Source organism: Lissotriton helveticus, chromosome 9 (assembly GCF_964261635.1).
Source record: "Lissotriton helveticus chromosome 9, aLisHel1.1, whole genome shotgun sequence".
Taxonomy (NCBI): Eukaryota; Metazoa; Chordata; class Amphibia; order Caudata; family Salamandridae; genus Lissotriton; species Lissotriton helveticus.
In genome coordinates, this window is record NC_136070.1 from 502279466 (window position 1) to 502304658 (window position 25193).

Genomic DNA, 25193 nt, shown 5'->3' on the forward strand with positions numbered 1-25193 from the left:
ATTCAAATCTTTTCAGGTAACTTGGTTCTTAGAAGTGTAATGCTTTGTGTGTGAGGTCGGCAATTTTCAGTTGAGTTCTTGCCTCAAGGGGAAGACAGTTTAGATACCTAAGCAAGGGGGTGATGTGGTCAAAGCGTCTAGTTCCTGTTACCAGTCTCGCTGCCGCATTAAGAGTTGTTTTGAGTGGAGCTGTTCTCGCTTTGGGTAGCCCTGCCAGGGTCACCGAGCCGTATTTTAGTCTGGAGACCACCAGTGCTTGTACTGCTTGTTTGAAGTCTGAAGGTGGTAGAAATGGTTTCAATTTCTTCAGTGTTCTGAGTTGAAATGTCGCACTGCGTGTGGTCGCACTGATGTGAGCTTTCATATTTAGATTCTTGTCCAGTGTTATTCCGTATCGAGAAGGCATGGAAGTCATCACCAAATGGATGAAAAACAGCTCTCTACAACTAAATGCCAACAAAACAGAAGTACTCATCATGGGCCCAAACCCCGATGCCTGGAAGGACACCTGGTGGCCCCCCGCCCTCGGAAACCTGCCCACCCCCACGGACCATGCACGCAACCTGGGAATCATCCTGGACTCTGAGCTCAAAATGGATTGCCAAATCAACTCTGTCTCCTCCTCCTGCTTCCACACCCTCCGCCTCCTACGTAAGACCTTCAAATGGATCCCCCTCGAACACAGAAAGACCGTCATGCATGCCCTGGTCACCAGCAGACTTGGCTACGGCAACGCACTCTACGCCAGAATAAACAAAAACCCCACCCGCAAGCTACAGAACATCCAAAAGGCCACCGAAAGACTGATTCTTAACCTGCCAAGAGACTGCCACATCTTCCAGCACCTGTGCACACTCCACTGGCTCCCAATCGAGGCTAGAGTCACCTTCAAGAGGCTCACCCACGCACACTAGGCCCTCCACTACACCGGACCAGCATACCTGAACAGCCGACTCAAATTCCCTGCACCCCAAAGGACCCTATGATCAGCCCAGCTCTCCTACGCTGTGGACCCCGCACTAGAAAGACCAGATCAGGAGTAGGCCTGGGCGGTAAATTCTGTTCCGTTCGCGGAATTTGGGTAATTTCGCGTCCCACGGAGAACGCAAAATTGACCAAAATTCTGCGTTCCTCAACTTCACGAAATTTTTTGCTTATTCGCATTCTCAAAATGCTTGTTCACAAGATATTTCCCCTCGAGCACGAAAACAGCAATTGCGAACAGGAAAAAAGCATTGCGAACAAGCAATTCCGCGTGTTTGCAGAATTTCTGCGCGTTCGCGGAGATTTTTTACAGTTTCGCGGAGATTTGCGTAAGGCGATTACGCAAATTCTGCCCACCCCTAATCAAGGGGCCGCTCCTTCTCCTTCCTCGTGGCCAGTGCCTGGAACTCCCTTCCGCTCCACCTCAGACAGACAACATCGCTCCTCATCTTCACAAGAAACCTCAAAACCTGGCTCTTCGACAGACCCCCTCCTCGATAGACTGGAACCTGCCCCCCCTCCCCCAGCACCTTGAGAACCTTACGGGTGAGTAATTGTGCTTAACAAACGCCTGATTGATTGATAGATTGATTGATTGAGTGGTTAGGCCGTCCAACCCTGGCGCTTTAACCTGTGTGATGTCCTCTATAGTGAAGGGCTCATCTAGATATTCCCTATGGCCGTCGCTTAACCAGAATAATTCAGCTGAATTGAAATAGTCAGCAAGATCAGGATGGGATATACTCTGCGTAGCTGTATAGAGCGATAAGTAACAATCAGTGAGAAGTGCGTGCATCGCTTCTTGACCCCTAACAGGTGAATCATCGGCTATAGAGGCCGGGGAAGTGCGATGTCTTAGTTCAATGGCCAGGGTTTTACCAGGCCTATCGGCCTCCACATAGCTGCAAGCTCTGGAGTGCTTTCCCAAAAAACAGTTCTCCCTATCTGCCTCTTCTTCAAATTCAGAGATTTTCCCTCTGATGATGACCAACTTGATGTCCTGCTCGATTTTAACTATAGTAGATCAGATGGAATGAAGCACCCCTGCCTGTTTAGAAATGCAGGTGCCCCTGATCACCACCTTGAATGCCTCCCAGAGCATTGAGGAGGAGTCTACTGAACCTTCATTGGCAGAGAAATACTGCTCTATGTCAGCTCTGATCTCTTCTCTAAAGATCAAGTCAAGGAGTGTGTGCAGCGGTAAACGCCAGCTGAACGCGCAAGGTAAAGTCTGTGGTATCTTCCAACGTAAAACCACTGGGGCATGGTCCGACAGCATGCGCGCGAGGTGTTGGGTCTCCTGGTCCAAGACTCTATATCACCTGTGACTAACCAGTAGTCCAACCTGGACCAGGTATTATGGCATGAAGTTACATATGTCCCCTCCCTTATAGTGGGGTTCCTGCAGCACCAGATATCTGTAAGGTCGTGTTCAAGAATTATATTATGCAATTGCAGTGGAGCTTTCAGGTGCGGGTTGCGATTTGCACCATCCCTATCAAGCTCATTATTAAGAGTAATATTGAAGTCTCCACCCCAAATGATTGTGTCGCACCTCAGTACCGCTATCTTGGCCGAGACAGTGAGAAAGAATTGTGGGCCATCCACATTCAGGCCATAAATTGCCACCGAGGTAATCTTAGTGGTCATAAGGGAGCCCATCAAAATAAGAAACCGTCCCTCAGGGTCCGTCTGTACATGCGTTGTTTACCAGTCAAGGCCACGGCTGGTCAATATCGAGACGCCTCTGGCATAATTGGAGTATGGGGCAGTGTATTTCACCCCCGTATATGTTTTTAATTTCAGAGTCAGTTTTTAGATGAGTTTCTTGACAGAAACAGACGTCTATACTGTGTCTGCTCAGGTATATGTGTATCAATCTTGCTTTCCTAAAGTCATTAAGCCCGTGGACATTCCAAGTTAGGAATTTAGTCTCAGTCATTGCTTAGAAATGAGTAGTATGATAATAATATACGTGGCGTATGCTCGTATTAGAACAACATGCGTTAAAAAACAACCCCCAATATCACACTCTGCAGGAAGTGAAAGAAAAAGTACCAAGTGGTCTTTGGACACAGCTAAGACATTTTGTGTTACAATCATAAACTGTGACATTAAGGACCAAGCGCCTGAGTGTACCCCGCTTCCTCTACCCCACCCCCAACCCACATCAACCTCCCAATTAGGTTGTGACTCATAGCCGCCCAGCCCCTCCCCAACAAATCCCATAACTGAATTGATATAAAGGGAAATATCCCTGTGGGGCTAGGGACGCCGGCGACTACCTGCATCGGGCAGGGTGACCAGGCTATAATATGTAAGACCCAATCTGGCAGGTAAAAAAATAACCATTGTAGTAGGCGCCTACGTTACAACCCCAACTCTGCTGCTATCAAAGTGTCTAACGACAGTGCAGTAATTACCATGAGTAGGCACACATTAATGAAACATAGTGGGGAGTGACATAATTCTATACTAATCATTGTCACTTGAATTCTGCTCTGCGGCTGCCAGTTGTGAAGTCAGCGAAGGTGATTTCCTCGTCCCGATGTGTTTAGCATACTTGAGTGCTGATTTAGTGTCCGTGAAGAATTGCGAGTTTCTGTCGCAAGTACTTTTCAACCTGGCAGGATATAGCATCGCATATGGGATAGAAGCATTCCGAAGGATCTGTTTCACCGGTGTGAACCCTCTCCATGCCGCCTGAACTGCAGGTGTATAGTCAGGAGAGGAGAGGGAGCTGCATTGGTGAGTTATAGGGCTTTTATCTCAGGCAGCTATAAGGATGGCGTCTCTGTGCCTATAATTCAAAAGGTGAGCGATTATAGGGCGCGGCGGTGCTCTAGGCGGGGGTTTAGGACTCAAGGAGCGGTGAGCCCTTTCAACGATCATGACTTGTGAGAGGGATGGCCCATAGAGGTCCCGCATGTATGACTGGAGTGGGCTGAGCCATATGATATTCGTGCATGGGTACTGAAAGCTAATCCGGAATGATGAAACAAAAGGTTGGGAAGAGGACAAGGTCGCAGAATGCCCGAGCTTGAGAACGAAGGGCAAAAAGTTCAAGCTGAATGGATCTACAAGATAGAATAATACAAATGTTGCAGATAAAATGTGAATGCAGGTGGGAAATAAAGATCATGAATAAAACTTAAGGGGGTGGGTTTGTGAATGTTTGACCTGGTACCATTGGTGTGAGTCTCCCTTCCATTTTTCACTGATTGCCTCATCTGTTTTTGATATGTTTAACTGGTTAGATGCTTTGGGCACTGTGCCACTGCTATTCAGTGCCACAGTGCAAGTGCTCCCTATGTTAAATTGCTGTAATGGATTGTGACTCCATGATTGGCTCATTTGATTTACTTGTCAGACCCTAGTACAGTTCACCATGTGTGCCCCGGGCCTGTAAATCAAATGCTGCAGGTAGGCTTGCAGCACTGGTTGTGCCACCCACAGGACCAGCTTGTAAAGTGTGTCTCAGGCCAGTCATTGCAGAGCCTGTGTGCAGTCTAGTACTGCCATGTCGACTTGGCAAGTACACCCACTTGCAAGTACCTAAACCTTCCCTTTACTGCATATCAGACTCCCCTAAGGTGGGCCCTTGGGCAGGGTGCATTGTATGTAAAATGTAGGTCTTGCCCTGATGTGTGTGGCATGACCTGATAGTGAATGACAGCCTATTTCGTTTTTCACTATTGCAAGGCTACCTGTCCCCTTAGGCCAGAATGGACAGTTTGATTATACCATCTTATAATCCTAACTGACCCAGCGAACATGGTAGAAATTCGAGTTTAGTATGCCTGGACTCAGAATGATATAATACATCTTTTAGTACAGTTGGTTTTAACATTCTGTGTTTGAAAGTGGGTATTTTCTTACCTAACCATCCAGCCTGCCTCTGCTAGCTGGTGTACTGCATGTCTGGTTTGTGAGTGACAGGGGCTAGGAGGCTCCAGGAGACCGAGTGAGTCAGCACAGGGCTGAATAGATCTATCTGCATGTAGAGTGGTGGGAGGAGTAGCACCTGGGCCTGAATAGGACTGTGCCTGCCTTCCTCAATGCCGGCTCCACCTCCAGTGGTGTGTCTGAGGACCCTGGCCCACCATGCCAAAGGAAAGTAGGAGTCCTGTAAACAAAGTGCTCCAGGACTGCACAGAACTGGGTAGGACTAGGTGCAGTACCCTCTGCCTTCAGAGGACAAAGGATTTTGTAGGATATTTTATAAATATTAGGACCCTGAACCCAAGACTTTAGATCACTTCTGGAACAACAAGACAAACCTTTGCCAAGGAGAAGAACCAAGGAAGCTGCAGGAGTTTGGACTTTGCTGGGTTGGCCTGCAGTGGGGTCTTCATTGCCAAGGAAAGGAGAAGGAACTTTTAAGGAACTGGCATCATCTTTCAGAATATTTCTCCAAGGGCTTGAACTTGTACTTGCCTCCTACTGAGGTTTCAGGGCTACAAGACTTCACCACCAGCTCCCTTCTGAATTTCCTTGCTAGGAATTCTGTCTGCAGAAGCCTGTGTGTCGCTGGGAGCGTGACTCAACAAGAAGAAGCGTGTCGCCTCAGAGGCCGCCGCCGCATCACAAGAGAAGCATGTCTTCGTCGCAGCTGTTTGCCGTTGCATCACCGGAGAAGCATGTCACCACTGCAAGGGTCGCTGTCGCATCACCGGAGAAGCTTGTCGCAGGGCATGTTGCGGCTCCAAAGTTACAGAGTTCACCGCACGGCCGTCGGGCGTGCACGCATCATCTTCACGCCATCGCATCACATCAAGGGCGCCATCTTATTGCATCGCACCGGATTTTCGCATTGCATTGAGGCACCATCTTGCCGCATCACAACCGGAACCCAGTACGAAAATCAACACATCACCTCTTCTCCAGTAAGGAACAGACGCATTGCCTACTCTGCGCAAGCATTGCGGCGCGATGCATCAACTCCCCCAAAACAAGGAACCAACGCATCACCCTCCCTGCGGACCTTTTGTTTGTTTTGTGTTACGCATCAAAGGTACTGTTGTGAGAAATGTGTTGCATTTATCATCAACTTGAACTAAGCTCTATTTTGAGAACAGAATTGTGTATTTTTGCCGTTTAGAGTCTTGTGTTAAGTTTATATAAAGAATACTTATTTTCATTAAACCTGCGTGGTGTCCATCTGTAGTGTTTTCACTGTATTACTGTATGTGTTCACAAATGCTTAACACCCTGCCTCTGAGATAAGCCTGTCAGCTAGTGCCAAGCTACCAAGGGGGTGAGCATGGGTTATCCAGAAGTGTAATCCCCTTTCCCTGACTTAGAAGCAAGGGTCCCTATTTGGTCAAAGGTGTATACCATTGCCAACTAGACCCCCAGTTCTAAAAGTGAACAACAATCTAGCAGAACAAAGTGACATGTAAGCATGGTGTGATGATCTCTCCCCCTTGCCTGACGAATCAGAGTTAGTATTTTTATGATATTGAAACATTAATGGGTGGTACATGCAGAACAAAAGGTATAATTGAGATAGCTTTAGTTAGTTAGTTAGTTATTGAGCCGTGGATGCTGTCAGAGTAGCGGGAGATGCTGATGCTGGGAGAGACGCTGTGAGATGCTGATGAAGAATCAAATGCAGAGCCTTCTATCCTAAATTAATTAGGATTAGACAGAAGATCGCTGAAGAATCTCGAGGAGGAAGAGAGTGTCAGAGAGGGGTGCGACGCAGTCGTCAGTGTTCTAGAGAGTTCATCTATCCCGTCCTGATTCCTGTCCTGAAGTCTTTGTCGCCTGATCTATCCTGGGATACCTAGGGGAGACCATGGGGGTCCCTAATATGCCAAAACATTGAAGGTTATCCATTATTAAGTACCTCTACCACCAAAGTCAAGTTTGGGCACAATTTACTTTTTAAAAGCAGTCCTTGCGCCCAGTACTGCTTTTAAACTGACCTCAGGCTTCAGCAGTGCACACATGCAAGTGCAGAAAAAGCTGGTGGCCTCTAAACTGCCATGTCCCAGGGTACTGGGGACTTCTAGGTAGTTTCAATCCCCTGCCCTATTATATACTAGGGGATTATGGGGTGAATGACCATCGCAACGCATGTGTCACATCGCATGCGTCTATGTCGCGTGCCTTCATAACGCACACAACGTTACGACGCATGCGTTCACTACGCACGCCATTACATCACAGGCACCATTACATCACGGGCGCTCACAACAGACATGGACAGCAGGGAGACAATGCTTCTGGAACCACGAGAGACAAGTAAGGACAACGATGTACTCGTAGTCATTTAGGCTTTAGGGTAGTTGATGGGGAGTGTAGCGGAGGGGTAGGGTTTCAGGCTTTAGGGCTTAGGGTTAATAGTAGTATATGGTAGTGTTTTAGGCTTTAGGGTTAGGGCTTTTAGGGCGTAGGGTTAAGGGTCGGATATGGTAGTGTTTTAGAGTTTAGGGTTAGGGCTTTTAGGGCTTAGGGTTAAGGGTCGTATATGGTAGTGTTTTAGGCTTTAGGGTTAGGCCTTAGGGTTAAGTGGCGAATATGGTAGTGTTTTAAGCTTTAGGGTTAGGGCTTAGGGTTAAGGGTTAAGGGTTAAGGGTCGTATATGATAGAATTTAGGGCTTAGACTTTAGGGCTCAGGGTTAATAGTATATGGCAGTGTTTTAGGCTTTAGGGGGTCGTAGTGTGTTTAGTACGATGCTTACAGTGTAGTTTAGGCCTTAGGGTCAGGGGGAATGCTCATAGAGGTAAAAATCGCGATTTAGAACCATGCGGGGTGCTTGTATGCGGTGTGAAGGTATTTGCATGCTTTTCTATAGAAATGCGACTTAATTGGTGCATTGTGATTACTTACAATGTAAAGGAACATGCGATGTAAAAACGGCGATGTGAAGGCATATGATGTAAACATTTGCAATGTACCATCATACATGCGATTATGCGGTAGGTCATGCCAATTACAGGGGGGACCCCACCATACCATAGTGTACCCTAATGTATGTTAGGTATTTTAACTGTATCCTAATGTGTCTCTTTCAGCTTAGCACTGGCCCTGGACCTGGTTAGGCAGAGCCCAGGGTCAGTCAAAATCAGTTACCACCTGTATCAGTCAGCAAAAAGTTGGGCGGTGCCCACGGCACAGGATGACTTTGCAACATAGCCCCCTCCCCAAATAAAGGTGATGGGTTACTAACCTACACCCTGGTAATCCTCATCAGCTAAGTGGTAAAACCTGGAAAGTCCATCTGCATTTGCATGGGCAACCCCAGGTCTATGTTCCACTGTAAAGTCTATTCCCTGTAGGGAAAGGGACCACCTTAACAGCTGGGGATTCTCCCCTCTCATCTGCATGAGCCACCTGAGAGGCCTGTGGTCAGTTTGAACACAAAAGTGAGTCCCAAACAAATATGGCCTCAGCTTTTTCAGGGACTACACCACACCACAGCAAAAGCCTCTCTCTCAATGGCACTCCACCTCTGCTTTCTGGGAAGAAGCCTCCTGCTAATAAAGGCAACTGGATGATCAAGGCACTCTCCATTTAGCTGTGCCAATACTGCCCCAATCCCTTGCTCTGAAGCATCTGTCTGAACCATAAATTCCTTTGTGTTGTCAGGGGCCAGTAGTAAAGGTGTTGAACACATAGCAGCTTTCAGAGTGTCTAAAGCCTTCAGACACTCTGGGGTCCAAATCACCTTCCTTAGGCTCTTTTTAGAGGTGTGTTCAAAATTATGGAACCATTGTGGGGCCCCTAACACCCTGTCAGTCCAAGGAACGACCTGACCTGAGTCTGGGTAACAGGAGCTGTCCAATCCAAAATAGTTTGGATTTTGTGTTGGAGAGGTTGTACTTGGCCCCCACCTACCAGATGGCCCAGGTACACCACAGAACTCTGCCCTATTTGGCACTTGCTTGTCTTAATAGTCAGGCCTGCTTGCTGCATGGCCTGACACACTTCATTTAGGTGGTTTAAGTGATCCCCCAGGTAGAACTGTAAACAGCTATATCATCCAGGTAAGTTGCACTAAACTGTTCCAACCCAGACAAGACCCTGTTCACCAATCTTTGGAAGGTGGCAAATGCATTCTTTAATCCAAAGGGCATTACCTTGAACTGATAATGTCCCTCTGGTATGGAGAATGCTGACCTCTCCTTTGCTCCATCTGTGAGGGCAATCTGCCAGTAACCTGAAGTCGAATCAAAAGTACTCAGGTACTTAGCAGCCCCATACCTATAAATGAGCTCATCAGCTCTAGGTATAGGGTGAGCATCAGTCTTTGCAACCGCATTCAATCCTCTGAAGTCCACACAGAACTGTAACTCCTTGGATCCCCCCTGAGGATTAGGTTTAGGTACCAGCACCACTGGACTGGCCCATGGACTCTCAGACGGTTCAATTACCCCCAGTTCCAGCATCTTAGCAACCTTAGCTTTAATGCTGGCTCTGACATGGTCGGACAACCTGTACAGTTTATTTTTGACAGGAAGGCTGGCACCAGTGTCAATGTGGTGCACACACCGCTCAGTGAAGTCTGGGGTCAAAGAAAACAGGCCAGCAAACTGCTCCAGCACCTGCTTACAGTCTCTGCGCTGCTGGTCTGTCAATTTGGAAGAGAGTACCACTAACTCCACTGACCAATCTTGAACATTAGTGGAGAGGAGGTCGGGCACAGGCTCAGTTTCCACCTCCACACCCTCATCAGTGACCAGTAACATGGCCATGTCTGCCCTGTCATGATGGGGTTTCAATCTATTCACATGCAGGACCCTATGAGGGTTCCTGGGGGTGCCAAGGTCAACCAAATAGGTAACCTCACCCTTCTTCTCTAAGATTGGACTCCACCTGTCCAGGAAGGACCGCCCCATCCACCCAGGAGGAGGAATCGCCATCGTCCACAAATCCAGCCTCCGCCTGAGCACACTCCCCGACGAGTCCACAGAACTGATGGAACACCTTCACTTCAAGATACTGGCCAGCCCCACCGCAGCCCTCCGAGGAACCCTCATATACCGACCCCCTGGACCCCACGGACCCTTCGCCAACTCCATCACGGACATTATCTCCCCGCAGGCCATTGCATCCACCAACTACACCCTGCTGGGAGACCTCAACTTCCACCTCGACAATCAACTGGACCCCAACACCACATCCCTCCTGGACAACCTCCACAACATTGGACTCTGCCAGATCGTGACCGAGCCCACGCACTCAGCAGGACACACCCTCGACCCCCTCTTCACTACAGGAAACTCCATCACCTTCAGCCACACCACCGAACTCCCATGGACCGACCATCGTTGCGTACACTTCACCTTCAGAACACCCACCATCCACAGACACCAGCACCTGCTTCCACAAAGAAACTGGACCAAAATCACAGATGACCAGCTCACCTCCTCACTCAACAACTCCACCCCACCCATCGCGGCAAACGACGACCCCAACACCGCAACCCGAACCCTGCATAGATGGATCTCGGACAGCACCAACACCATAGCCCCCCTCAAGAAAAACAACAATACCCGTGCCAAGAAAGCCAGATGGTTTACCACCGAACTTCGAGAGTACAGGCGCACATGCCGCCGCCTCGAAAAGGCCTGGAGAAACACCAAATCCACAGAAGCCCACAACAACTTCAGAGCCGCCACCAACGCCCACCATCAACTCATCAGAGAAACGAGGAAAAAAGCGATTGAAGACAGAATCTCCACCCACGCACACAACAGCAAGGAACTCTTCAGCATCATCAAGGAGTTCGCCCAACCCACCAGCGAGTCTACCGACATCCCTCCCTCACAAGACCTCTGCGACAAACTCAGCATCTTTTTCCACCACAAAATCAAGAGCATCTACGACAACTTCGACGAAGACAACCAACACACTGAACCCTCACCAACCACCCCCGACACCCGGAAACCAGCGATTGATGACTGGACAGCCCTCACCATCGAAGACACACTGAAGACAATGAAGTCAATCCACTCAGGGGCCCCCACGGACCCCTGCCCCCACCACATCTTCAACAGAGCCGCCAACACCCTCGCACCCATGCTCCGCCAAACCATCAACCGCTCCCTGGCAACCGCCTCATTCCCCGACGACTGGAAACACGCCGAGGTCAACCCCCTCCTAAAGAAACCCTCAGCGGACCCCACCGACCTCAAAAACTACAGACCCATCTCCCTGCTCCCGTTCCCAGCGAAAGTCATCGAGAAAGCCATCAACGGCCAACTCGCCACATTCATTGAAGAACACAACATCCTCGACTCCTCCCAATCCGGCTTCAGAAAAAACCACAGTACGGAGACCGCCCTCCTCGCCGCAACAGACGACATCCGCACCTTACTGGACAAAGGAGAAACAGTAGCCCTCATCCTCCTCGACCTATCAGCGGCGTTCGACACAGTCTCCCACCGCACCCTAATACGCAGACTCTACGATGCAGGAATCCAGGACAAGGCCCTCGACTGGATCTGCTCCTTCCTCTCCAGCAGGACGCAGCGGGTCAGACTCCCCCCTTTCCTCTCGGACCCCACACCTATCACCTGCGGAGTCCCCCAGGGCTCCTCCCTCAGCCCGACGCTCTTCAACGTCTACATGGCTCCACTTGCCCCCATCATCAGAACCTACGGACTCAACATCGTGTCATATGCAGACGACACCCAGCTCATCCTCTCCCTATCCAACGAGCCCAACACCGCCAGACGCAACTTTCGAGAAGCCATGGAAGCCGTCGCCAAATGGATGAAAAACAGCTGCCTACAACTAAACACCAACAAAACAGAAGTACTCATCATGGGCCCAAACCCCGACGCCTGGAGTGACACCTGGTGGCCCACCGCCCTCGGAAACCCGCCAACCCCCACAGACCACGCACGCAACCTGGGAATCATCCTGGACTCCAAGCTCAAAATGGACCGTCAGATCAACTCTGTCTCATCTTCCTGCTTCCACACCCTCCGCCTCCTTCGTAAGACCTTCAAATAGATCTCCCTCGAACACCGAAAGACAGTCACTCACGCCCTGGTCACCAGCAGACTCGACTACGGCAACGCACTCTACGCCGGAATAAACAAAAACCTCATCCGCAAGCTACAGAACATCCAGAACGCCGCCGCAAGACTGGTCCTCAACCTGCCAAAACACTGCCACATCTCCCAGCACCTGCGCACACTCCACTGGCTCCCCGTCGAGGCGAGAATCACCTTTAAGATGCTCACCCACGCACACAAGGCCCTCCACGGCACCGGACCAGCATACCTGAACAGCCGACTCAAATTCCACGCACCCCAAAGTACCCTACAATCAGCCCAGCTTTCCTACGCTGTGGTCCCCCGCACCAGAAAGACCAGATCGGGAGGCCGCTCCTTCTCATTCCTCGCGGCCAAAGCATGGAACGCCCTTCCGCTCCACCTCAGACAGACAACATCGCTCCCCATCTTCGCAAGAAACCTCAAAACCTGGCTCTTCGACAGACCCCTCCTTGATGGAATGGAACCTGCACCCACCCAACTCCCCCCCACCCCTAGCGCCTTGAGACCCTTACGGGTGAGTAGTCGCGCTTTAACAAACTCCTGATTGATTGATTGTCATGGAGGGCCCTGGGAGCCGAAGGCTCCAACACCCACACAAATTGTCCTGTAGTATACTCAGACATAGTAGCCTTTTGATCATACCAGTGCTTCATGAGCTCATGGCTTGCCTCCAGTTTCCTGTTTGCCTTGTACATGTACTCTGCCATTCTAGATCTCAGGCCTAGCACATAGTCAAGCACATTGTCCTTTGATTCTTTATGAGGCGTCTCTAAAGACTATCTTAGCATGCTCAATGGTCCCCTCACAGGGTGCCCAAACAACAACTCAAATGGACTGAAACCAACCCTTTTCTGTGGTACCCCCCTGTAGGCAAACAATAAGCATGGGAGGAGAATTTCCTCCTGAGTTTCTCTGACAACCCTTTTATCATGCCCTTAGGGGTTTTGTTGAATCTCTCAACAAGACCATTTGTTTGTGGGTGATAGAACTTGAAGTTAACGCCACACTCATCCCACATAGCAGTCAGATAGTTGGACAAGTAGTTTGTGCCCCCATCTGACACCTCCTCTTTCTGGAAAACCCACTCTGGTGAACACACCAAGCAGTGCTCTAGCCACCGCAGGAGCATCAATGGTTCTAAGAGGTATGGCTTCAGGGTACCTATTAGCATGGTCAACTACCACTAAGATGTCCATCCCCACCCTTTCAATAGGAACCCCAACCACAGGCAGTGGTGTTAGGGGAGCATTTGTCTTGCCCCTTGCCTTGCCACTGGCCTGACAGGTGACACAGGAGCTGCAAAACTCCTTTACTTTTTCAGATATATAGGGCCAGTAGAAATGGTTCACCAACCGGTTCCATGTCTTTGTCTGTCCCAAATGTCCTGCCAAGGGATATCATGACCCAAAGTCAGGATGACCTCTCTCTACTTCTGGGGCACCACCAACCTCCTGGTGGCCCCCTCCTTGAAGTTTCTGGCCTCAGTATAAAGCAGTCCATCTTCCCAGTAGAGTTTGTGAAACCCACTGGCATCCCCCTCCTCTTGCTTAGAAGCAATCCACCTCAAGCTCTCAAGGGTGGGACAGTCACGCTGTCCCTGACTGAACTCCTCTCTGGAGGGTCCACTTGCTCCTGTCAGTTCTGCCAAAGCTGACAGCTCTAGCAGGGATGGAGTCCCTCCCTCAGAGACCAGATCCTCCCCATCAGGGTTAGATGTTTCCTGCACCTCTGGATTTCCCTGGGCTGGCTCACCAGGCCAAGTGCCCATGTACTTGGATGCTGTGTCCTTTGTTCCAGGGTCCAAGTGTCCCGCCCCTCCCTTCTGGCTAGTAGTCTGTGACCTAGTCACAGCACATACCCACTCAGGGAGCTCCAATATTGTCATATGGAGTCTTCTCTCCACCTCTAATCACACAGATGATTCAAGATCATTGCCCCGTAAACACTGGACAGGGAGCACCCTTGACACAGCTACCTTCATTGGGCCTGTCACACCTCCCCATTCCAAATCCGCCACAGCCATAGGATGGAGTTTGGTAGTGTAATCTGCATATGTCACCTGGTGAAACTCACCAGGTAACAACCTCTCTGGAGGCACCAGTTCACCCAGGACCATAGTTACACTAGCCCCACTGTCTCTGATGACCTCAACCTCAGTCTCATTCACTTTAGGCCTCTGCCTGTACTTGTCCATGTGTGGAGGTAAGGCAGCAAGGGTGGCAATATTCACCCCTCCCAGGGACACTAAGATTGCTTCTACCACCTCACTACCCCTCTCTGGGGTACCACTCTCCACCCCTACACTGACACTGGCAATCCCTGTGGATGGCCCCTTAGGGGGGAGCTTCTTGGCGCAGACAGAATCTCCCTGCTAATGCCCTGGCTGGTTACAGTCAAAGCACTGAACCACCTTTGAGGGATCAAAGAATCTTCCAGGCTTTCCCTGAAACCCCTTCCCTTTGAATTTGGGTTGGCTCGGGCCCCCATTCTTGTGCATGTTTTTGTGGGTCTTTGGAGGACTCCTTAGGTTTTTGACCCAACTCTCTGGGGTCTGTCAGCTTAGACTCCACCAGATACTTGTGTAACTTCTCTTCTGCACAATGAGTCAAAATATGTTCCTTCAAAAACAAATTATACAATCCCTCATATGTGTTAACTTTGTTACCAACAATCCAGCCTTCCTGTGCCTTCACTGAAACATCCACAAAGTCTACTCAAGACTTTGAACTCAATTTCTGGGTGCCTCTAAACTTCACCCTGTACTGCTTTGGAGTCAGACCACATTTCTTGACAAAGCATGCCTTCATCTGCTAGTACGATTCTGCATTCTCTCCCTGGTGGTCAGGAGCCTATCCCTCCCAGCTACTGGGATCTACTCCCACATGAGTGCACCCCAATACCTAGATTGGACCCTACTCATTTTAAGGGCCCTCTCAAAAGCTGCTAGCCACCTGTCATGTCATCCCCCTCAGTGTACTTGGGTACTATGCCCTTGGGAAGTTTAGGTTCAAATCTACCACCCCTGGACATTTCAGCATCTTCTTCACTTTCGCTGCCACCATTCCTTTTCTCCTCCTCCCTCTCCCATCTCTTCTCATCCAAGTCCAGTTTCCTTTGCTCTAAAGCTATCAAAGTTAAATGATCCTGAAGCTGTCTCTCTGCAAGGGACGGTAGTGGTTCTGGAGTAAGGGACCCTTCCCCACTCCCACTACCACCTTGATTCACATGGCTAACACTAGTCACAATGGAAGAGGTCTCATCCCCACCCCTCTCTTGGGTGAGGTTGGGGGGAACATCCTCCCATCCCCCTGGGTTCTCCTCAGCTGCCCTGGCCTAGGCCTTTAGGGACTCAAGCAACCCTGCCTTCTTCGTCTTCTTGGCAGCATGCAGCCACCTAAACTGAGCTCCAGCTGTTGGAAAGTGGGTTATTGGTAGGGGCAATTGTAGGTCTGCCACTGGCAATAAGGCCACTAACACATGGTAGGACTCAGCATAGGTCTTAGAAAATTATTCCTATGCTCAACCCTGGCTCAAAAAACCTTACCGGAGATCTCAGGAGGGGAGATTGCAGGGCATGATTAGCGCTGCGTTACCTGGCAACCTCTACTGTTTGCTTTTCTTTTTTGACTTTTCGCAGGAACAAGAAAAAAACAACCGGAAGTCCAGCAGGGGAAGAGCACCGGAATCAGGAAGTCCACCGGAGTGAGGAGAAGACCGCTGGGTGAGAAATGGTTCCAGCCGGATGCCTGCTCCTGAAGACGCAGGACCGAGGAAATACAGAAGCAGGTAAGAGACGCTTTGATGGCACAAAGTGAAGCACTGAGCTTAGGACGGGTGGGGTTTAAATAGGCTTCTCTGCACGTGTTTGGGAAGGCGGTTTGCACGCGTTTGAGTAGGCGGTTTGCATGAGCTCAAAACGTGTGATTTGCATACACGTTGTAACAAAGCAAAAGTCACGAGTCCTTTTGATTAAACAAGTCGTCTGACTCAAGCAACAAACATTGAACACTACAAGTCAAGCTTTATGATACTGTGCCCTTTAATCCACTAATTCTGATTGTAACAATGAAACGCACAAATTAAAGAAGCACATCTTTTTAGTGGGAAACATACTGATGATAACAATGAAACGCACAAATTAAAGAAGCACATCTTTTAGGGGGGAACATTATACTGACACAATGGCTGACACAATGGCTTAGATAAGCAACTCGATGTTTTTACAACAGTAACCCCAGGGGCTCTTTATCACCTCTTCAAAGAAAAAATGGGGGATTTCTGAAAAACTTCTGGATGCGATAATCCGACTTCACTCACACACCTGGGTTTTCGGGTGAAGCTGGGGTCCAGCACGCACCTCTCACGGAAAATCATGACAACCAGAGGAGTCAAACAGGGGTGCGTGCTGGCCCCCTCCTTTTTAACCTGTTCATTACAGATTTGCTGGTCACACTTGATGAAATAAACAGTCACCCCCCTAAGGTTGGAGGCGTAGCAATAAGTAATCTTCTTTACGCCGACGATCTGGTTCTTTTCAGCCTTACTCGGGTCGGGCTTCAAAGGCTTTTGGACAGGCTACACAGTTACACAATTAAGAACCAACTTGAGGTAAACTTAAAGAAAACCCAAGTTGTGTCCTTTGGAAGGAAACGCAATGGCAGCGTTGTGTGGTCATATAACAATAATAATCTAACAATAGGACGCTCATATAAATACTTAGGGGTCCATTTTGATTCCAGGGGTAACTTCTCCAAACAGCGTGATGAAATTGCAGTAAAAGCCACGATCCTACAGGTTACTTTATCTAAGCTTGCTAAAGAGCTGTCCGGTCCAACCCTCTCATTCCTACTGGAAATTTTGAGAGCAAAAGTCGGACCCTCCCTAACGTATGGTAACAAAATATTTAGGGGTAAGCTAAACACAACTCTGAACCAACTCGTGACCAAGATTTACAAAAAAGTACTACATTTGCCCAAATCTGCCTCTGCTGCCGAGATCAGGCTAGAACTGGGCTTATTAAATCATGAGGCTTTCAACACCGGCACATATCTAAACTTTTGTCACAAACTTAGAAAAGCAGCTATAGGTACTTTAGAGTCTCTAGTTTGGTTGGAGATCAGTCAGAAGAACCCTGGGGGCTCGTATGGCCGCCTTTTTACAGACTCTATCCGCGAAATGGCGGCGGGTGATCTATGGGCCCTCAACCCCAGCATAACAGCATTTGAAACATGTATCAAAAAAAGCGTCAGGATGTGCTCACTCATTATGGACAAAGCGCAACTCCGCAGACGCAGCCATGCATGGTCAGTCATGAACTCTTATGGGCGCATATCTCCGGCTACTTACCTCTCCTGTACTTATTCACTGCACTTAAAGCGGAGTTTTTTGGCCATCAGATTGGGGGTTTGGCGTTTTTTAAAAGATCTGTCCACATGGCAGCGTACCACGGAAGATCTAACCTGCAGAGGGTGCGGCATGACAACTGAAACGCTAGAGCACGTGGTTTGCTTATGCCCCGCACTTACGTTCCAACGTAGACGTAAACACAGAGCAGAGTGGAACGGGTTGGGTGTTCGGACCTGTAGACAGGCAATTATCACCTCTCTTTGTCCAGAAAACATAGCTCTGAATATCGCCTTTACAACATATATTCGGGATGCACATCGCATCTTTACAGCAAAGGCGGAAGGAGCAGTAATCTCCCGCCCTGTCCTGTCCAGTGGCCCTACCTAAGCTGCTTTTCAGCCCTTAGTTTTAAGTTAAAAAAAGAAAATAATAAAATTATGAGTTTTAGTTGTCAAACGTCAGTACATCAATTCCCCCTGCTCTTTTACTAAGTGTTATCGCTGTCTATTACACAATTGTTTTAATTTTTAAGGTGCAATATAAATCGAGTAACTGGTGTCGATAGATTTTTACTGTTCAACTGTGGTAAAATATGTTTTGAAATTTTTTAATTACAATGTACCGATTTGTGGATTCAATTTGTAATGCTTTTAAGGATATTTTTCTTTTATCCAAATAAAGATTTTTTCTACCTCTTTAAAGCAGCCTGGCTAATCCACTTAACTCTGAACACTCAGGGAAGACCACTGGAAGGCTGAATTTGGACTTACAAACAAGAAAGTCTTATAACTTATTGTATGTACACTTTCGGAGATATTCAACAATGTGATACTGTAGGATTCAGCAATACTATTCTGAGAAGTCTTTGAACGGTAGCTCTATCTCCTTCCTTTCAGGAGTTATTGTTTATTAACTTCCTGCAATGTTAACCTATACGGCCTGGGATTTGCAATGGGGAAAATGACTTGGGCCAGTTTTCTAGAACCAGGGCTTATAAAAACATATTTTATAAGTTGTTCCCTCATTTCTACAGGACACCCACCCCATGTGCAACTAGGAGAGACTTTAGGGCTTCTGATTCTGCAGAAATATTGCACATCCTCTTTCCACAGTGCTCCTAGCATCAAAGTCGAATTTGAGCAGCACTTTACCACAATGTGGGGAATGAAATGTGAAATCTCACTTTACCCAGGCATATAAAAACTCCTTTTATAAGGGTGTACCTTATAAATACCTGACCTCCCCCCCACCCCTGGGATACCTAGGGGTCCCTAATATGCCAAAACATTGTAGGTTATCCATTTGTAAGTGCCCCTACCACCAAAGTCGAGTGTGGGCCCAATTTACTTTTTAAAAGCAGTCATGGCACCCAGTGCTGCTTTTAAACTGACCTCAGGCTTCAGCAGCGCACACATGCAAGTGCAGAACAAACTGCTGGCCTCTAAACTACCATGCCCCAGGGTACTGGGGACTTCTAGGTAGTTTCAATCCCCTCCCCTATTATATACCAGTGGATTATGGGGTAAATCATGCCAATTACAGGGGTACCCCCACCAAACCATAGTGTACCCTAGTGTATGTTAGGTGTTTTAACTATATCCTAATGTTTCTCTTTCAGCTTAGCACTGGCCCTGGGCCTGGTTAGGCAGAGCCCAGAGTCAGTCAAAATCAGTTACCACCAGTATCAGTAAGCAAAAAGTTGGGGGTGCCCAGGGCACAGGATGACTTTGCAAAACCGTTATTTACAGATTATATTATATTGTAGTGTATGTTTTTGTCCTCATCTTGCATATATAATTATTTTTCTCTAATGTCATAGCTGACCTGTAGATATTGATTTTTGTAGGAGAATATTTTTTATTTTTTTAGGCTTAACATCTTTATATTATTCTCTTTTTTCTTGCAGCCTATCTTCATTATCGTTTTTGTCGCACTGCCCCTATCCGTTGTTGCCCCTTGTGATTCGGACACAATGTCTTCTCCTTGTGGTCCCCCCCTTTTTGTTGCTTGTGTTGTATGTTGTCTACAAGATGATATTGGATTCTATTTTCGAGTATCTCTCTGTTTCATTCTCATTCTGGTGTCCACTATTCTCCCTTTTTCCTTCCTCCCTGTAGTTTTTCAAAATGTTCTCTTTCTTTTCAAGCTGTTATTTTCTTTAGTATTTGTATGGCTCTATTATATTATCTTTCCAATGTGGTCTGATTATTATCTTCAATTTGACTTACTCAAATGGTTTTTACAATGGTCTCCTGGAATGTCAGGGGTTTAAACTCTCCAATCAACAGACAACAAGCTTGTGCTCACTTGTCAAAGCTTGGTACACACCTTGCTTTCTTCCAAGAATCTCATTTATCTGACAACGAATCCAAAAAATTAAAGAGGGAATGGGTGGGGAAAGTTTTCTTCTCACCTACTATAGGGAAAAAACATAGACTTGTAATACCGTGCCACAAATCTCAGTTGATTTTACTTAAAGTATGCATTGATAAAGTGCATATTGCCTTTTTAATATTCAGGGTCCTAATGCACCTGACTGTCAATTATGGTCCCTGATTTCAAAGAAGCTTTCACAACTTCCAGATGACACCTAGCCCTTGCAGGTGATTGCAAATTACCTGCTCATCCTTCCCTAGATAGAAATTCCTTTTTGCCTAACGTACCAAACAAAACACTAAGGGGCATATCATCAAGCCCCGGAGATAAAATTATTGCCGCTTTAGCGTCCGTTTCCAGACGGAAAGCTGCGATAATTATATCGCCTAATCAGCAAGGTCACGCTATCGTGTGAATCCTTGCATTATTGCCCTTTCCCCCAACGCCCATCTTTGCATCTCTAATGAGATGCAAAGTGGGAGTTCCTGCCCTGACATAACTGGAGAAATGTCGCTAAGCAACATTTCTCCAACTATCAATGGGCATGCTAACCTGCAGAGTGACAAGCAAAGTAGCGTTAACCTATGTTATTGCTACTTTCCTTGCGCCTGCTTCAAAACTAACTTAGCCATGATATCCTATGTAAGGTGGATATCATGGCTAATTATGCCTTGCCCTATCAGCAAGCTTTCGTCAAACCTTGTGCGATTATCGCTGTGTTTCCAACAATAATCGCACAATTGGCAGCCTGCGCGCTGAATTTTATCGCTTTGGAGATAAGCGTTGCTGATAGCACGCTATCTCTGCTATAACATTCAGAGTTGACCGGCGATAATTATCCTCGCGCTAAGAGGACTGAGCAATAATTATCACATTGCCTTGATATTGATTGTGTAACCCGACTTTACGGGACTATAAGTTTTTTTCCCCAGTAAATCACACCCAATCCCGAATCGCCTGTTTTTATTTCACATCATTTACCTCAATCCTTACATTCAGCGGATATTGGTTGTATATTAATCTCTGCTCATGCATTTAGATATCTTACCCGCTTACATCTTCCCTAAATGGTGGCGATTCAATAATTCATTACTATTGGATACTACTTTTATTTGTTCCTTTAATCCATTGTTCGTGACTTTTTTCTTCGTAATCAGACTTTTCCAAAGTACATCTCCCCAGATTAGCTTTGTTAACTCAATCTCTTGTTAACTCTTCAGCCTCACCTGGCTCCTTTTTAGATACTTATATATGCCTCATTCCGAAAGAAGGCAACGGCCCACAATTTCGTATACTTTTTTGGCCTATATATTTAGTTAACCAGAATTATGTGATCTTTTCCAAAGCAATAGCTCTCTGACTTGAATCGTTCCTTCCTGATCTCCAGGGGGAAAAGAGCAATCTGGTTTGGTAGATATCTTTCTGATAACACTTGCTTATTCTGCAATGTAATTTCTAGATCCATAGGTATCCTATGGCTGCCATTGCCCTGGATGCCGAGAAGGCTTTTGACCGTGTTATTTGGATTTATGTATTTCATACTTTAGCCTGGTTTGGTTTTGGCCCAAAAATCGTGGCTTTAATATCTCTTCTTTATACTTTCCGTAAGGTGGCCATTTGTAGAAATGGATTAATATCTTCTTATTTCAATTTACACAGAGGAGTTCGCCAGGGTTGCCCCCTTTCCCCATTCCTCTTCAATTTGTTGTTAGAACTCTTATTGTCCTGGATTCGTCAGAATGCTCATATACAAGGTTTAACTCATGATTCTCAGCATATTAAATAAGATGCGTATGTGAATCAATCAATCAATCAATCAATCAATCAATCAGTAACTTGTAAAGCGCACTACATACCCGTGAGGGTCTCAAGGCGCTGAGGGGAGGAGGGTGCAGCTACTGCTCGAAGAGCCAGGTCTTGAGGAGTCTTCTGAAGCTGAGCAGGTCTTGGGTCTGCCGTAGATGGGTGGGAAGGGTGTTCCAGGTCTTGGCGGCAAGGAAGGAGAAGGATCTGCCACTGGAGGTCGTTCGTTGGATGCGCGGGATGGCGGCGAGGGCGAGGCTTGCGGAGCGGAGCTGGCGGGAGTGTGGAAGTTGAGCCTGCTGTTCAGGTAGGCTGGTCTGGTGTTGTGGAGTGCTTTGTGTGCGTGGGTGAGGAGCTTGAAGGTGATCCTCTTGTTGACGGGGAGCCAGTGCAGGTCTCTTAAGTGGGGGGTGATGTGGCTGCGCCGTGGGATGTTGATGATCAGGCGGGCGGAGGCGTTTTGGATGCTTTGTAGAAGTCGTAGGTGTTTGGCCGAGATTCCTGTGTAGAGTGCGGTGCCGTAATCCAGCCTGCTGCTGACGAGGGCCTGGGTCACTGTTCTTCTGGTTTCGGTCGGGATCCACTTGTAGCTCCTGCGAAGCATGCGGAGGGTGTTGTAGCAGGAGGAGGAGATGGAGTTGACCTGCTTTGACATGGAGAGGTAGGAGTCGAGGATGAATCCTAGGTTGCGCGCGTGGTCGGTGGGTGTGGGTGCTGTTCCCAGTGTGCTCGGCCACCAGGAGTCATCCCAGGCGGAGGGGGTGGGGCCGAGGATGAGGACCTCCGTCTTGTCCAAGTTCAGTTTCAGGTGGCTGCTCCTCATCCACTCAGCGACAGCCTTCATTCCCTCGTGGAGTTTGGTTTTGGCAGTGTGTGGATCTTTGGTGAGGGAGAGGATGAGCTGGGTGTCGTTGGCATAGAAGATGATGCTCAGGTCGTGTTGGCAGGCCACTTGTGCGAGGGGGGCCATGTAGATGTTGAAAAGGGTCGGGATGAGCCCTAGGGTACGCCGCAGATGATGTTGGTGGCTTCGGATCGGAAGGGTGGGAGGCGGACTCTCTAGGTTCTGCCGGAGAGGAAGGACGTGGTCCAGGCCAGGGCCTTCTCCAGGATTCCGGCTTCTTGGAGGCGTGTCCTACGTGTGCGGTGGCTGACCGTGTCGAAGGCGGCTGACAGGTCCAGGAGGACTGAAGTTTCACCGTTGTAGAGTTGGTGCCTGATGTCGTCTGTGGCGGCGATGAGTGCTGTATCGGTGCTGTGGTTTCGTCTGAATCCGGACTTGGATGGGTCTAAGATGTTGTTGTCCTCAAGGTGGCGGGTCAGTTGTATGTTGGCGATTTTCTCGATGACCTTAGCCGGGAACGGGAGCAGGGAGATGGGCCGGAAGTTCTTGAGGTCCTTGGGGTCCGCCTTGGGCTTCTTGAGGAGGGCGTTGATTTCGGCGTGCTTCCAGCTTTCCGGGAATGTCGCTGTGTCGAAGGAGATCTTGATGACCTTCCGAAGTTGGGGTGCGATGGTCGTGTCTGCTTTGTTGAATATGTGGTGTGGGCAGGGGTCTGATGGTGATCCTCAGTGGATGGAGTTCATGACTTTGCGTGTTTCTTTGTCATTCATGTGGGACCAGGAGGTCAGCTGGTTGGTGCAGGTGGCGATCGGGGTGGGGTCTGCTGTCCTCTGGGTAGTAGAGGTGTTGAAGCTGTCGTGGATGTCAGCGATCTTGCGATGGAAGAAGGTGGCTAGTGAGTCGCACAGATCTTGCGAGGGCGGGATGTCGTTGGATGACATATTATTATTTATTTCTCAACCTCAATTTTTACTCCCTGCTCTTGCATTGTAAGTTACTTCATTTTCTGCACACCGGCGTTACTCCACTCATCCGGCGCTCGCACCTTTAAGTAAGTTCTCCACACTTTTTGACGATTTATGCTTCCAATCACTCTCCGATTAACTTTATACTTAAGCTATCCCCTCATTTTGCTTTTTTCAGCCTTCCAGTTCCAACCCAGCCTGTACCTCTATTCCGTAAGTACGAGGCTTATGTCACCACCAATATCCCCTCACCCGTACCGTATTACCCTTTCAACACAGTTCAACCTATTACTAATGCACTCACCCGACACAGCCGTAATCCCCCTCACTATGGGTTTTCTCAACCATCTTTAAACATGGGTATCTGTTGTATTAAACATCTTTAAACACGGACACGCTGCAACTTCACCGCTATGCCTATTCCCATCAGTCTGATAGTCTGCTGTATCTTCTTCGTTTCAGAACTCCTTGACAAAGGACTGTTCTAGTCCGAAATGCATTGGAGTCTTTTTTTGAATGGAATGGAAATTGATATTAATTGAATTTGAAATCATTTACCTGTGATATGCCATAAATATCATGAACTTACAAAAACACTATGAATAAAGAAAAAAATGTATGAACAATGTTGGAGTCCCTTTATGAACCCTAAGGAGTGCCTCGTCCTACAGGGATGCATTTGCAATCCATGCGTGCACAACCTACCAACAGCCTACTTAAACATCTGAACACCCGCCTTTCCATACCCCTCTTGAACTATCAAAAATTGAGTTAGTCCCCATTTTAGTTTTTGTTTCAAGTAAGGTATACTACTGTACTACACAGAAACTACATTTATGCTAAGCTAGCAATCGGCAGCTTGATACTATCTGATAACTACGTGGCACTAGGACATCAGGTCCCAGCTCTGAACTTACCTTTCAAAACAAAATACATATATATTGTATTTAAGTCTGATTTGTTCAATTTAAGCGAACCAAGTTTGTTTATGAAGTTGCAAGGAAGACCAGCAGGAAACCGTGTTGTCCCATGTGATCTGGTGCCATCTGACAATCTTAGAAGTGAGGCTTGCCTGTAGAAATCACTAGATAAATGACTTTGAACACTATATTACAGTGTATATGAGATTCAGTTCTACAAACTAGTCTTCGAAAAAGGCAGACATAGCTCTCAGTGCCCTCAGATTCTGTTAGACAGTGGAGATCTAGGTGACCAAAGTGAAAGAGCCGAAACCGGTAAATGGCATTAGCCCCAGGTCCGTTGTCCTTGTCCCATTCATTACTTATGGAGATAACCATCTCCCTGACAGACAAAAGAACAGAGAAATGTTGGGGCCCTCACCCCACCCCCTCCCACTTGCAGTACAAAGCCAGTACTTACCCAGCATTCTGCATGTTCTTTTGCCGACACGAATGGGACAAGGTGCTGGGTGCTGCTCCTTCTGGAGTGAGTAGCGATCTTTGGAGACTCCGTCTGGCTGCTGGGTTGTCTGGACATGAGTTTTCTGGTGTGCCTCTCCGCCTGCTGAGCTTGCAGTCCTGGATGTTGCCGGCTGGCCCTTTGCGGCTGGTGCGCAGTCCCTCTCGGACACTTCCGGGTTGTGGGGGAGCATCTTCCTGATGGCTGGGTTGGTTGGAGGGTGCACTATGGAGGCTGGTTGGTGGCGTGGGAGCTGTGCTGATGGTGCCCCTGGTCTGCCTGGCTGCCGGTGGGAAGGTGACTTATGCCAAGGCGCTCTGAGATTTGGTGCATGCCTGGGCTGGAGTCAGGAGTCTGCCGCCCCAGGGGTGCGTACCACGTAGCGGTTTCCATTTCCTTTTTGCTATTTGCTACTGTGAAACCAGGACTGTGAGATATAG

The 25193-nt window shown here is 48.0% G+C and overlaps 1 long non-coding RNA gene across 1 annotated transcript in view; it reads right to left on the bottom strand.

The window, feature by feature from the left end:
* The window catches only part of LOC144782805 (uncharacterized), a 51739-nt gene extending 26862 nt beyond the window's left edge, over positions 1–24877 (bottom strand). Inside the window, exon 1 of the long non-coding RNA XR_013601269.1 lies at positions 24715–24877. This is a non-coding gene — a long non-coding RNA (uncharacterized LOC144782805). The remainder of the gene's footprint in view (positions 1–24714) is intronic.
* Positions 24878–25193: the final 316 nt, after the last annotated feature.